This window comes from Rhinopithecus roxellana, chromosome 1 (assembly GCF_007565055.1).
Source record: "Rhinopithecus roxellana isolate Shanxi Qingling chromosome 1, ASM756505v1, whole genome shotgun sequence".
NCBI classification, from domain to species: domain Eukaryota; kingdom Metazoa; phylum Chordata; class Mammalia; order Primates; family Cercopithecidae; genus Rhinopithecus; species Rhinopithecus roxellana.
Genome location: NC_044549.1, coordinates 189,748,069 through 189,763,843, shown reverse-complemented (window position 1 = coordinate 189,763,843; position 15,775 = coordinate 189,748,069). Strand labels below are relative to the sequence as shown.

At 44.5% G+C, this 15,775-nt stretch overlaps 1 protein-coding gene across 13 annotated transcripts in view; it reads right to left on the bottom strand.

Moving 5' to 3' along the window:
• The window catches only part of ZBTB38 (zinc finger and BTB domain containing 38), a 115,282-nt gene that overhangs the window by 53,674 nt on the left and 45,833 nt on the right, over positions 1-15,775 (bottom strand). The window lies entirely within an intron of this gene.

Sequence of the window (15,775 nt, the reverse complement as noted above, 5' to 3'; positions counted from 1 at the left end):
TTGCCAGGATGATCTGAGCATTGCTGGGTGGTGGGCCTTGGGCCTGGGATCCTTCATGGCTGGCCAGGTGTACAACAGCTGTCCAGCAGGCATTTTCCAGGTGCCGCCTGATATGTAATCAATCTGTGTCTGCCCCACAGCCCAGAAAACACTGGCACAGCCAGGATTTGCTAATCTAAAGTAAATGCCTCAGGAAGATGGGTTTTCATTCGCCTGCCCTCCCCCACCACAAGTATGTAGGTTTACCCTCTTATTACAGGTCTGTGATAATGCAGTCCTGAGAGATTATGGGGCTCATGCTGGGGACCTGCCGGTCAGGGTGCAGCATGAGACTGGTGAGTGTGGCTTCTGGTGTGAGCCTCCTCCATGATGGAGGGAAGAGTCTCCTGGCCAATACGGAGTGGAGACTGGTCCGCAGCGCTTGTCAAAACCCTGAATCCAAATCTCAGCTGCCTTACCAAGGCTTCTAAGGTCCCCTGTCATCTGACCTCCTTTCCTGCCATTCTAACCCACATTAGCCGCCCTTCTGTTCCTTGAGTGTGCCCGTGGCCTTCCCAGCCCAGGGTGTTTGAGTGTGCTGCTTCTGCAGCCTGGAATGTCCTTCTAGCCTGGGCAGCAGCCCACCCTCACCTCCATCCACCACCCACTTCTCTCCTCCCATCTGGTGCCTCTGTTATATATTTTTTAGCATACTTTTCTTTCATAGTACTCATTATGATTGTAATTAAAAGTTACTTGACAAGTCTGTGCCTTTACTACAGAGTAAAAATTATATGAGGGCTGAGACTGTTGACCAGTTTTCCTAGCACTCAGCCCTGCAACTGCCACATAATAATTAATAAACCTTTACTTAATGAATACAAAAACAGAAAGCACCCAAAACTAAGCTTTATAGAGCCCACCATACCTGGCACTGTCACCGAGCTTTCCAGACCCAGTGTCAGGTCAACCTGAACTGCCCTGCTATTTCCCACCTATGCTAATGGGTGGTCATAAAAAAAAAAGCCAAGAAGGTTGTTCTGACATGAAAAAGGACAAAGAACCCACCCCACACACAAATCAACATTGCTGGCCTAAAGCTGAGCTGTGTAAGATAAAACAGAGCTATCTGCTGCCCACAAAGCTATTACAGCCCAAACAAGTTAAAACACTGAACCACAGCTCTGAAACACTGAAAACTGCTTACTATCACCATTTTGGCCCAAAGGAAGAAAAAGGGCAATCTTTCAAGCACTATGGACATGCTTTGTTCAAAGTCCAGGAATTTGGCCTTTGTCTTGAGTACCTGGGCTGAATTGGCAACAAACTCTTTACAATTTAATACTTAAAAAGTTGTAAAGGTGGCAACATGGCGGTGTCATGTAAAGCCCTAGTGCTGGGTGTTTGTGAAGGACTTAGCTTCCACGTGACATCTTCCCTTCCCACACTCTGGCAGCTTTCCACCCTGCAGTCACCGGTCGCTTCCTTCTGGCGTCTGCTCCCTCCCCCGGCCTCCTCTCCTCCTCTCATAAGAAGCTAATCTGGAGACGGTGCTGGGTCTGTGGCCTCCTGCTGGGTCATGGAACTGCAGATGCTTTGCATCCGGCACACCAATCTATAAGCCCTTGCCTCCCATCAGGCAATGAACAGTAGATGGAAGAGGCACGATCGTGTGTACTTATAACGGTGGTTCTCAGCAGAACTATGCATATCAGACTGACCTGTGGAACCACAAAAAGAATTTGAGATCAGTGATATCACTGACACTGAGCCAGGGTTTGGGAGACAGGGTCTGGGCAGGTGTGCTTTTGCATCCTGCTGAAAATTACCAAAATATATAGTCTGCACGACCTGGCCCGTGACTTCTGACTACACTATGAAGGAACAGCTTACCATGTCTCCTGCTCCATCTGGGCAGCTGAGAACTGCTTTGAAGTGACATCCCCATACTCCTAACAAATGCAACAATGTCCCCATTGTGACTTATCATTTGACAGGAGGAAGTCACCTACATATGTCATCCAAGTTATGTCCCAACACCTAACAAGCATATATGTGCTGTGTGCTCAGCACCATTCTACACACTGCATGTATATCATTCCATTTAGGCCTCACAGCAACCTTTCTCATTTTACAAATGAGAAAATGAGGTTCAGAGAGGCTGTGGAACTCAGCCAAGATTGTTTAGCTATTGGTGGCAGAGCTGGGATTCAAACCCAGGCAGCATGACTCAAAAACCATACTTTCCATTTCAGGTGCAGGAGCATAAAGAACTTAGCTTGTCCATGTTTTTCTTGGTTTCATTTAGCGACCCAGCTATTGAAGGCTCACAGGGCATCACACCAGCCTACTGACCAGTTTACATCTGGCAAAATGTAAGCGGGCCTGGAGCAGGGCTGCCACGTGTGGGGTACAGGCTATGCCCTGTGGTAGGCTGAGAGGCAGCCCAGGCTCTGCTTGGTTGGGCATGTCCCTCGGTGCACGGCTGCAGTCCCTGCCAGAAGGAGGCCACTTCTTACTGTGTACAAAGATGCCATATGGGACCACCAGGTAGCCCTGGGGTGAACATTTAAGGGAAATTCAGTATTTTCCATAAATTCTACTTTTAATTCATTTTCTTAAAAAATGTATACTTCAAAGTAATATATGACACTTATGAATATGACTTATTTTGATTTTTATCCCCTTCCATTTCACGATAATTTTGAGTGTATATGTAGGGTTACCATAAGATGGGGGCATAGAAAAGGAATGGTGAAGAGATTAAAGTTGCTGAACTAAAGGAACTGAGACACTCCCAAAGCACTGTTACGTCCATTCTTAAAACAGGGCTCTACGATACTTTAGGATAAGGCATACCACGTCCAGTCTGGTACCGTGGCTAAAAGTCTGAACTTTGGTATCTGGGGGACCTGGTTCTGTCACGCTCTGGCTGTGACCTTGTGCAAAATTTAAAAACTTGCACTTCAGTTTCTTCCTCTGTAAAATGGGAGCTAATATGAGAAGATACTCAGGTTAACATGAGGACTAAGTGATACCTTTAAAGTGCTTGGCATAGTGTCCGGCATAAAAATCAAGCTTCATAAACATTAGCTATTATTATTATTATTACTATTACCAATTAATTCTTAGTCAAAAATGTCAGCAGAAGCAAGTATTAGCTAAGCCTTGGCCCCAGGCCCCAACTTAGGGAATGTGAAATTCCTTAATGGCAGGGACAAATGTCCTGTTTCACTGTGTGCCCAGAGTTCCCCAGACCCCCTCACAGTGCTTAATACCCCATAGGGGCTCATTAATTAATTATTCTTTCTTAATTCAGAGAGCAGTTACACCTGAGCTTTGGCCAACACACACACACACACACACACACGCATGCACACACACAGGCATTTAATTACAACTCTCATTTAAATAATTTTCTTTCTTTAGTTGCATTGTTAGCCTCTCTTCTAAGCAAATGGAAAAAGGAATTCTTGTTTTTTATTTTTATTTTTAACTGACAGGGTCTCACTCTGCCACCCACGCTGGAGTGCAGTAGCTTGATCATTCCTCACTGTGGCCTCGAACTCCTGGGCTCAAGTGATCCTCCCACCTCAGCTCCTGAGTAGTTAGGACCACAGGTGCCCGCTAACATGCCCAGCTAATTTTTTTATTTCTTTGTAGAGACAGGGTCTTGCCATGTTGCCTAGACTGGTCTTGAACTCCTAGGCATAAGTGATCCTCCCGCTTTGGCCTCCCAGAGTGCTGGGACTGCAGGTGTGAGCCACCACACCAAGCTGGCAGTAACCATTTAAATAAAAAATATTTCAAGTTCACTGTTTATTACCTGTCCCACTAAAAAGCTTGGTAGAAAGGAGGGTGTTTAAGATAAATACTTAAATCATCAATAAATTTCCATTATATGTACTTATCCTCTTAAATCAGAAGGTCACTCAAATTTGGATATAAATTGATGAATAAAAACAAAGCTAGGGTCTTATCTGTGTATTGAGTTACATGTCTGTTTTAGATAGTGAAATTCTTTCACCTTCCTAAAGAAGCCTCTTGTGCACTGTTTACAGACTTGACAAATTACATCTGCTCCTTTCTCTTCATACAAAGGGGGTTTTTAATAACATATCAATTTGGTTACAATTTATTTTAGAGAATATTTTGGTGTTTTGGGTTTTTTATTTTATAACCTTTTTTAATTCTCAGTTTAATGAATTCATTAGTTCGTATTTTGTTCAGTAAAAAATAATTAAAAATTTGGGTTCACTTTGGGATTTGGCATGTTTGTTGTGCTTTATTTTAGATTTTGGTTCAAGCTTCCCTTGAAGTCCTTGATTAAATTACCAGGAACTGTCAGATGTAGTCGATAGTTCCAAGCTTTCCTTTCGTGTTCTGTGGGGCATCCTTTTTCTTCCTGGATAGTGAGTTATCTTTATCTTCAGAGGTAGAGCACTGCTTACCCACTCCTGGGTTTAAATTACTGTTCCGCTAACTTGCTAGCTATATGCACATGTACAAGTTAATTAGCATCTCTAGACTTGGTTTTTAAAAAAATCTATAAAGTGGACACAGCAGTGTGACCTTGTTCTTACAAGGATTAAACAATACAGATAAAATGTAGTATCTCATTCTATAGATCCTTTTTGCTCTCGTAATTTTCCATGAAAATTCCAGAAAACAAACAAAAACCTATAACTACAGCTTTTTCTCCAGCCCATCTCATTATGATACTAGCAACCAATTAAATGCTCGGCAGTTGAAAGGCATTGGAAGCAGGGTCAGTTTGTAAGTGGGGATTTCCCTAGTGCTGAAGTGCAGAGTTGAGTGGCCTGGAGAGATTCAGGCTTTAAGAGCTTCCTCTAAGTCCTGGCAAGATCAGCTCTGCAGGCCGTATGGTCAGGAGCTGAGGGGCTCAGGCCAGGCTGACCCCAAAAGAAGGGAAGCCAGGGAAAAACTGCTTGTGGAAGGCACATGCAAAACCAAATTTTTAACAAAATAGGGGACTATAGGTAATACAGTAAGAGTTCATATATTAAGGCCTTGGGAGAATATGTTAATATTTTTGGTACAGTGAAAAAAACCTATTTTTTGATATTTTCATTGTATAAAAAAGTGTTTTTATAATACTTTCAAAGAATAGATACATGCATCATGATGTAATATTGGGATAAATACAGTCAATAACTGTGTGTTAACAGACAAAAAATTAAGTGACTATATTGTTTTGGGGAGCCCTGCATGCCCATTAAGGATAAGGCACCCACACAGCCCCACTGTGAAGAATAAACAGAGAAGAGGTTAGGGGTTCAAACAACCAGAGGGGAGCTTCTACCCCTTGAGTGGCTTTTATAGGCCCACACGTTGCCCCTTCCATTCAGGGAAAGAGATTGAGCAAATCCGCCCTCAGAGCATCACTTTACCCTGAATTAGATGATTATTCAGTTTCTTCACACATAGAAACATCAGGGCAGCCAGCTTAGGAGTGTTAGGAGACTGGGCTAAGAAGGCCAAAGAATTTCAGCACAGAAACACTCTGTTCCCTTCACAGCCTCATCCTGGTCCATCCTCGCCTTGGTGGTGAGGGGCCTTTTAAACACAGTAAGTTGACTTATGCTCTGAGAGGCAATGAGTACCAGGCAAGAAGAGGAGGCAGGGCAGAGGGGTGTCCTGGCCCAAGAGGTGGGGCAGGATGCAGGATGAGAAAGGCCAGAGAGAAAGGGATATGGGGCTCCCCCTACCCAGAAAGCCTCTGCTGTCCTCCTGAGTGAACGGTAGGTAGCCCAGTGCTGCAGCATGCTCCTGGAAAGGCCTGGCTCTTTCTGCATTGCTGAACCTGCCCATTCTGCTCTTTCAGGTGTCAAGGGCTTAATAACGAGGTTAGAGTCATAAAAGTGAATGCCCCAAGGCAGTTCCTAGCTGTGAGGGCAGGCAGTGCCTCTTAAAAACAGGATTCCTTAGGCAGAGCCCTTCCCCAGCGGCAGCTTTTTCAGGGGTTTGTTTTTGGGTTCCTTTGGATTTGATGACCACAGCCCATCCCTAGTTCACAGTGCTGTGTCCACAAGATGGTGCTGAGACCACACAAAGAAATGCTCCTAGGTCCCAGGTAGCCATTCAGTCCCAAGACCTTTCTCAAAATGAGCAGATGAGTAAGCATCACTTCACTAGGACCACAGCTTGAGGTGTTTTAGATAACAAAAAGCACAGAGGTCATGATGCTTAGTGGAACATGCACTCTGACTCATTCTTATTTGCCACAAATGGATTTTAGAGATTCTTCAGATGGGGAGTGGGGTGGGGGGCTGAGGATGGCTCCAGCCAGTGTGTGAATCTCCTAGTTAGAGATGTCCCCACCAGGGAGGGAGCAACTGAGGGGCCCTCAACTGTAGCCTTTGCCATACGACAGCCCTTTGAATGTTTACCCTTTCCTGGGCTATATATCTCCAATTTCTTCAGCTACTCCCTTGTAACAACAAAAACAATACAAAACAAAAAAACCAAAAACATTACAGAAAAGCCTAAGATCTCATAGTGTGACCAAAAGAAGTTTCTAGACTCCTTGGTGGGTGTGGTAGCTCACACCTGTAATCCTAGCACTTTGGAAGGCCGAGGCAGGAAGACTGCTTACGGCCAAGAGTTCAAGACCAACCTGGCCAACATAGCAAGACCCAGTCTTAGTTAAAAACAGAAAAAAAAAAAGAGAAGTTTCTAGACTCCTGGTTCCACATGCCTTATTATGTCATACTCCTCAAATGGCAGATGCTGGGACCCCACTTATTAAAGTGGTTGACCTCATTGTAAGCCTCAGTTTCCTCATCCATAAAATGGAGTGACTACTACACATATCATGTAGTTTGGGAAGGATTGAGAGTGTATGAGCACTCAGCAAGTACACAGCAAGTAGTAAGTGCTCAATAATTGATTTTATTTATAATATACAGACCTTTTTTTTTTTTTTTTTTTTTTGCCTGAACTTCTCCTTTCTTCCCTTGTTTTATTCCTTTCCTTTGGCTTCCAAACCTCTAGGACTGGATTTTTTTTTTTTTGAACTGAAACTCAAAATTTCCCTTGTTTATTCTGGTTAAACTTAATTGTGTTTGCTTTATCCATCCTTTCTCTGCCTGTTGAGGTATTTTAGAATGTCAATTCTATCTTAAAATACATCTACTGATCACTTAAACATACTCTACTGATTCCTGCTCTAGAAGCTTTCAGTAAGTTCAGGACAGTGATGACTGTGATAAAAAGACATGACTGTATTCTAGCTCACCTCCACAGAGCAGCAGAAGGGGATCATTCTTCTTCCCCAAAAATCATATTTTGAGATCAGTACTGTTATACTTAGAAAATATTTTTAAATCTATTAGAATAAGAAAAGAGAAAGCCTTGGCTTCATCTTAAGGAAACCGAGCACACATCATCAGGATGTGACCCTGTACGAAGCAGTTCTGAACAGCTTAATCCATCAGTATGTTTGGAATCAAGATACCGAGGCCACAAGGCAAGTAAGCTCTTGAACTCAGATCCAGAAAGTTTCAGAGCTCCTGGGAACAGAATTGCTGGGAATAACCTAAGAATAAAAGATCAAGATATCAAGCTCCCTGGAGCTGATCTGTGGTCTCTGGGCTGGCCTTTGGTTACAGGTGACCCAGTGCAAAAGTCCAACCAATTACATTCTCTCAGCTCCACAGTTTCAAAAACACAGCAAGACTCTAATTTTCAACTGTTCTTCTCTATTCCCTCATTCCCCCTAAGTAGCTCATTCCAATTGTTTTTCTTGGGCTCACATCCCAGCATCCTTGTGCCCCACCCTGCCTGGAATTCAGGCAGCCTGCGATTGTTTCAGCGCCCATATCCGCTTACCCAGCAGAACACCACCTTCCTCATCCTGACTCCTCCCAAAGGCCAACCTTGTCAACCCAAACACAGAACAAAGACAAAAACACCCGGCCTTATTCCTGTGTAGCCTTGTACCATTTGCAAATCATTTTTTTTTTTTTTAGATGGAGTTGTACTCTTGTCACCCATGCTGGAGTGCAATGGCACAATCTTGGCTCACTGCAACCTCCGCCTCCTGGGTTCAAGCGATTCTCCTGCCTCAGCCTTCCCGAGTAGCTGGGATTATAGGCATGCGCCACCACACTTGGCTAATTTTGTATTTTTAGTAGAGATGGCGTTTCTCCATGTTGGTCAGGCTGGTTTCGAACTCCTGACCTCAGATGATCTGCCTGCCTCGGCCTCCCAAAGTGCTGGGATTACAGGCGTGAGCCACTGCGCCTGGTCTACAAATCACTTTCATACACGCCACCTTATTTTCCTTCTCACAATGCTACTGCAGGCAGGGAAATTGTATTTCCATTTCAAAGATGGGACACCAAGGCTCAGAAAAATGAAGACAAAGTCCCAGCATCACATCACTTGTCACTGGAAAGGCTGGATTTTCAGCCCTGATCTTGTGACTCTGAGCTTCAAACTAACTTCTAACATACTTAAATGGAAGACTAGATTTGTGTGATTCTAAACATTAGCAAATATAAACCACCATCTCATCTTTTGATTGGTATGCTTAACAGTTGTGCTTGTTTTATGCCAAATTCAGTGTCAAACATGTATCTGCCACTCAAAAAAACTACATATGTGATATGGTTTGAGTTTGTGTCCCTGCCCAAACCTCATGTTGAACTGGAGGAGGGGCCTGGTGGGAGGTGACTGGATCATGGGGGTGGATTTCCTCCTTGCTGTTCTCCTGATAGTGAGTTTTTACAAGATGTGATGGTTTAAAAGTGTGTGGCACTTCCCCCTTTGCTCTCTCTCTCCTGACGCCATGTGAAGAAGATGCCTGGTTCCCCTTTACCTTCCACCACGATTAAGTTTCCTGAGGCCTCCCAGTCATGCTTCCCGTTAAGCCTGCAAAACTGTGAGTCAATTAAAACTCTTTTCTTCATAAATTACCCAGTCTCAGGTAGTTCTTTACAGCAGTGTGAAAACAGACTAATACAATATGGTTAGCTATTTTTACCAACAAAACCAGTTTTTCCTGATCAGCCTATAGCATGCCATTAACACACTGCTGGCCAGGTGATCATGTAAATATTCTACTTTGTATTTTCTACCATCTTGCATTACTTGATCACACAGCATTTTGTTTAACTTGTTCTATAAAATGAGAATAACACCTGAGAAGATTATTGTGATAGCTGAAGAAGGCAGTGAATATAGAGACCTTAGCTAGCAAATATTCAATTAATGGTACACCATATTACTACCACTAACAAATTTTCAATGCTTTCATTAAAATCAAGCAGAGTTTTGTTTTCTTAACAAGTATCTGATGAGGTATAAAGCAGCATCAGTACAATAATTCAAAGAAACAGAATGATTTCCTCTCCTTGGCCTTTTTGAATCCTTTATTTCTTCCCTCATTCAGCAACCTCCTGGAGCCCACTCTCCAATGGAGGAGAGGGACGTGCAGACAGTTTCTATGATGATGAGAGTGCTCCACCGATGGGGCATCCAGGGCTCGGGAGGAAGCAGCCTTAAACTGGGGAAAAGAAGTCAGGGCAAGGGAGGTGGGGCTCGCTCTTGAAGGATAGGGAGAATTTCCTTGGAATCCAAGAGGGAAAAAGGCATTCCTTTGTAGGAAGAGGTCTAAGCAAAGGCAAGAATGATGCACTTGGGGAGGGGCAAACAGGTGGGATGGCTGCCCCACAGCCACGTGCAGGGGCATGTTAGGAGATGGGGAGGAACCCGGGTGGGGCCTGGTCATGAAAAATTTCCAATATTGGATGAGTTTGGACCTTATCCTCTAGGCCCATAGTTCTCACCCCCTAACACATACTTAAATCGCCTTTGGAAACTTGAGAAGACACCAATACACAGGCCCCGAGTCCTGGGGGAGGGGGGCCTGAGTATTGGGCTATTTATTTATTTATTTATTGAGATGGAGTCTCGCTCTGTCACCAGGCCGGAGTGCAATGGCGTGATCTCGGCTCACTGTAACCTCTGCCTCCTGGGTTCAAGCCATTCTCCTGCCTCAGCCTCCTGAGTAGCTGAGACTACAGGCATGCACCACCACACCAGTACATACTACACTAATTTTTGTATTTTTAGTAAAGATGGGGTTTCACCATGTTGGCCAGGGTGGTCTCCATCTCTTGATCTTGCCTGCCTCAGCCTCCCAAAGTGCTGGGATTACAGGCATGAGCCACTGCACCCAGCCTGGGCTTTTAAAATAAGCTCTCCATGTACAACTTGAGCAACGGCAAGCCATTTAAAAGATTTAATATGGGAATGAGTTGACAAATTTGCAGACAGGTCACTCTGAAAGCAGTTTGTGAGAAGGGTGTTTGGAGAAAGTCTGAAAAGAAGGCAAAGAGACATGTGGGGACGAAAGAGGGGGGAAAATTTGAAAGCTATTTGAATGGAAGAATCGACTAATTGGAAATTAGGGGCAAGGCAGTGGGGCAAGAATGACTGATGTGCCAGTTCTACTGCATCTAGATGTGCCACTAACAGGTCGGGAGCCCAGATCAAAGAGCTGGTTTGGGAGGAGGATAATGAAGTTTGTGAAGTCTGAGCTCCCTCTGAGAAGCCTGAGAAAATGCAGGTGGCTCCCTCAATCAATAGAAATCCAAAATGGACTTTAGTGCTGAAAGGGAGCTGGAGTGAAGATTCAGATGTGCAGTGCAATGATGTATGGGAGGTGGCTGCAAACATGAGCATGAATTTTGCCCAAGTTGAAGTAAACTGGATGAAAAGAAAATAGGGCTAAAGGGGGAGCACGAACAATGGATGCTGGTGCATCAGAACCACCTGCAGACCCTTACTACAATTTCATTTCTTCATGTCACTCTAGACTGACTGAATCTGGTAAGCCCCAGAATCTCATTTCTAACAAGCTCTCTTGTGCTGCAGGATCAAGGCTAGGTTTGGACACTGTACTTGTTTCCTGGGGCCGCTGTAACAAATTACCTCAAACTTGGTGACTTAAAACAACAGAAATTCATTATCTCACAATTCTGGAAGCCAGATGTCCAAAATCAAGGAGTCAGCAGGGCCGTGCTCTCTGTGAGGGCTGCAGGGGAAGAATCCTTCCTTGCCCCTTCTAGTTTCTGGTGGCTCCAGTCTCTCCTTGGCCTGTGGCTGCGTAATGTTTATCTCTGCCTTCATCTGCACATGGCCTTCTCCTTTCTACAAGTGTCTCTTATAAGGACACTTGTCATTGGCTTTAGAGTCCACCTCTCATCTCAGAATCCTTAATTACATCTGCGAAAACCCTTTTCCCAAATGAGGTCACACTCACGGGTTCTGGGACATGGACACATCTTTTGGGGGGCAGCTATTCAACCCATTACTGACACCATGGCAGTAGCTCACATGAATGAATGTGAGAGGGAGCTGGAATCCAGAACTCCACGCTAAGCTTCCTGACAGTGGTAGGAAGAGGAAGAAGAGAGGAAGGGAGAGCAAGCCAGCTCAGAGACTCCTAAGATATCCAGCTGCTCTCCCAAGTTGTGTTCTGCTCAAGGGACCACAGGCCACTGTGAGTTCAGGGCAAAAGACCACCTAAGAGTACTCCACAGAATGGAAAAAAAATCACAACAATCATAAATTCACAAAAAGCCAGGCCATGCTACCCTCAAAATGTAGGCAAGAACTTGGAAGGGCTGAAAAGGCTTTTAATTCATTTTTAAACTAGATTAATGCAATATGAAGCTGGAATTTCCTCTCTAAGATTCTGCAGCCCTTTTCTCACCACCCTAGTAGTTTCCAGTCCAGACAGGTCACCATGGCAGCATGGGATTAATTATTTCTGTCTTTCCCATTGTTTTCTTAGGAGCAGGCAATGCCCTCAGCCATGAACATTAAAGAAGTTCAGTTACACCTCCCTTTTCACCACCTACAAGGGTCCCATAAATATTCACTGAGAGCAGATCACCCCTCATTTTTATACTGATACACGTTCCACCATTAAAATCCTACATTATTTGTGTCAGTTCCCTGATACACAAAGGTTTTCTGTCCCCTAAAACAGGACTTTCCCTGCTTGGCAACAGGGTTTCCAAGGCCAGAAGGCCAGTGGGGGCTGGAGATGGTAGAAAGGAATGAGGCACTATAAGATTAAACTCACAACCAGGGGACAACAAGAGTCTTCAGAATCAGATTCTTAATGTGGTCAATATTACCCCATCATACATTTCTACAGCAGGGCTTAGAAGGCACAACCCTCAACCCCACCCCGTAAGACCAAAGCATCCAATCCACCTCCTAGTTAGCAAGTCCACGATCTTACATAGGTCAATCTCTATGTCAGTCTGTCTCTGTGCTTTGCCCGAGTGTCTAGAGCAGCACTCCTCAAATGTCAATGTGTGTAAGTCAGCTGAGGATCTTGTTAAGTGCATTTTCTGACACAGTGGGTCTGGGGTAGGGCTTGAGGCTCTGTATTTCTAATGGACTCCCAGAGGATGTCCATGCTGCCAGTCTGAGGACCACACTTGGGGCAGCAAATGTCAGGTCTCCACTGCAGCAGCATCTGATGGTTTTTCTTTGGTCAAGTCATCCTGGAACAAGTTTCTAGAATGATTCCACCCTGGCCCCCTAGAGTCCAGTCCACATAGCATAAGCCCTACAACTTCACTTACAATGGCAGACACTTGTATTTCTAATAAAAGCCCAACTCCTACAATGGAAAGGGGTGACATAAACAGGACAAATTCCAGAAAAGGGTCTTGTATGTCTGGTCCATCTTCATCTATGTCAAGGTGGACATGGCTGAGGTACCCCTGAAGATGTGGTTTAAATGGAGTGTAGGGAAACCAAGTTCCCTGACCTCTGGTGAAATAATAGCTAGAATGAAAATGATGATGATGATGCCAGTAACAAGAAAAGCTAACACTGACTAGGTACCTTTTACATCCCAGGCCCTGTGCTATGTGAGTCAAAGACATTACGACTCAGCACCAAGAAAGAAAGGGCAGGGTTAAAAGATGTGTAGAAAAGAGGGAAAGCATTGTAAATTCCAGGGTTTGTGGAAGGTCAATAAAGTGTCAACAGAGGGAGAGAGGACAATTCTCAGATTGTCCCAGTCTAGGACTAGTTAGGAAGTCACTGTTTGATATTTCAGAAAACAACCTTGTACCACACATACCAAAGACCAAGTATATCAGGACATATCTGCTGTCCCTTGCTGTCATCCATCACCTGATGCCATCCAGGTTAGCTTTTGTAGGCTTGGTTCCATGCAGCTGCCTTAAGAGGGACATGCCTGGACACGGAGGGGCTTCCTCCGATGTTCTTCCTGTCTCACCCTGGGATCAGTACACTGAGCACTGGGCAACTTAGTCAGGGCTGCTCTGTCTGAAGCCTTCCAGATGTGCCTGGACACAAATACTATGCTCTGCTACTGATCCCACTGACATAATACTTTGCCTGTATGAAATGGACATAGTTATATCCGAAGTGACGGACTTATTTGTGGTGAGATGAAGAAGGTTCAATGGCCTTTACTTTTCCCCGGGCTGGGCCTCAGACAGCTTCAAGCCCAATGCTCGGCAGGAGAAGACTAGGCAGGTTGCCACTGAGGGAATTCAGATCAGTGGACTGAGTCAAATTGCATGCAACTGCCATGCAAGAAGCAGCCCATAGGCTCCATTCGGCCTGCAGATGCTCTCATCAGGCCCCGATCTATGTGAAAAAGTCTCAAACCTCCAGTTTGCCACAATCTAACCACTTGCTTACCTTCTCATACCAAGCCCACATGTAACGTTCAGATTACCTTCCTGTTCCTGTATGTGAGTTTTAGATCTTAGTCTATAAAAATGTAAGTATAAATCACGTGTAGGTTTTGTTCTGCCTGTGAAATTTTAACCTCTGCACTGTGGTTCATTGTCCTAAAATTTAAATGCTGAGATGTCAGTATTCAAGCTTTCAAAACTCTCAGAGTGCTTCGTCCTAACGAAGGACAGGTGTTGAGAAGCCTTACCACAGAATATATTTGGGTGACATACTGTTTCTTAAGGATTCCTTTAGTTTGTCCATTCCTATGGGAAAAATTTCCCTACATAAATCCTCAGAGGCAGAGTGGCAAATATCAAACTCTTCACTTTGCTGCAGTCATTCACATTAATGATAGTCTGTTCAAGCTTCAAGAAAAAGGGGTACCTAACTCCTAATAAGCATTTCATGAAATCAGATTTTCTATCAGAGGCACTCAGCTCTCCTTTAAAACAGGCGTCCCACAAGTCATCATGAGCAGGTGTGTAACGGGAAGCAACACTCACTGAGCTTTTATCGGTTCCAGTATCCTGAGCTGACATCATGCTCCCTCCTGGGTTACAGTATGTGGGAGTTGATATCATGCTCCATCACTGTGTCACACAAATACAACAGTTCCAAAAAACAGATCACAGAAATAGGGCCTGGACCATCCAGCTGTCAGGTGTTCAAAACAATAGGGTCAACACCATGAAGCATCTCCACCAAGATCACAAGTATCCTCAAGGAATCCTCAGAACTGCTCAATGAAAATGGTGGCTAAACCCAGGAAGCAGATTTCAGCTTTAGTGACATCAGGGGGATGTGCAGCTGATCCCTCAGTCCGGGGAGCATTCTGAGCAGTCTGGGGCGTGAGGACCTCCTGCTGGAAGGCGGCTGAGGCTCTGGGCCGGGTGTTCCCCACCTCCTCCCCACTGTCAACAGACACCTGGCTCCAGGCGCAAAATGCCAACGTACAGAGATTATCTGTATGGGCCTGGGCCCTCAGATATTTATTTAAGTCCACGTACACACTTTCCCTGCACAAACATTTTCTTCTTCCCCATTTCCCACAATTCCTCCTCCCATGTTTCCAGTTTGAAGCCACTGCTGGCAACACTACGACCTCTGGAGGGAGGCCAGGCCTGGCAGCACAGAGCTCGAATGCAGCACAGGATTGTGAAAGTTGCCTCTTCATAGGCTCAGGAGACGCAGGCGCTTGGCAGAGCTGTCAAGCAAGCCCACCAGTAAGTCTGAGGTACAAGGAGAGGCACAGAGATTTTCCTACTATGGAAAAGTGACAAAAACTCTGGCCAGTCTTTCGAATGGATGAACAATGGTTCAGACAAAAAAAAAAAAAAAAAAAAAATTCGAGTGGAAAACATTGTGGGGCGGGGGGGAAGAATATTAAGGGAGCTACGTTCCAGTCAGCTGTTGCCAATTTCACCCCAAAAGAAATTTAATAGAAACAGAAGGAAAGTTTCTGGCAGTAGTCAGGTACCTACATAGTTCCCCTATTCACCTAGTTTAGGGTAGAATTATCTGAGCAGAAGGAGCAATGACGTTGGTAAATAAGTTGTCTACATTAAAAAATAAATAAAACTCCCCACGCAAACTCCAAACCACTGCAGGTAAACACTCGCAATATGTTGTTTAGAAAAATTATGCTTTACATATACTGATCTAAAAAAAAAAAATCAAAAGAACAGACTGTTCTGTAGAATAGCTTGAGTTTCTGCCTGTGCTTTCATTTTAGAAAACAAATGCTCATAGACCTCACAGCAGGAGGAGTTTCACACAGGGATTCAGCTCACAGAAAATGGCCACCGGCTTTGAGAGACCTTAACACAACAAACAGGGCACCCAAGAGACCTTTTGGGAATACGAGGCACTTGCCTTTCACAAGGGTAATCGTCTAGAGATACACAAACCCCCCTTTTTTTTTCTTCCCGACCAGTAATATAAATCATGGCCTCCCAAGTACTTGTTTACAGAATACCACAATGACTAATTACCAGAACTTTTCTTATTCTCTCTGAGCAAAGGAACCTCATGG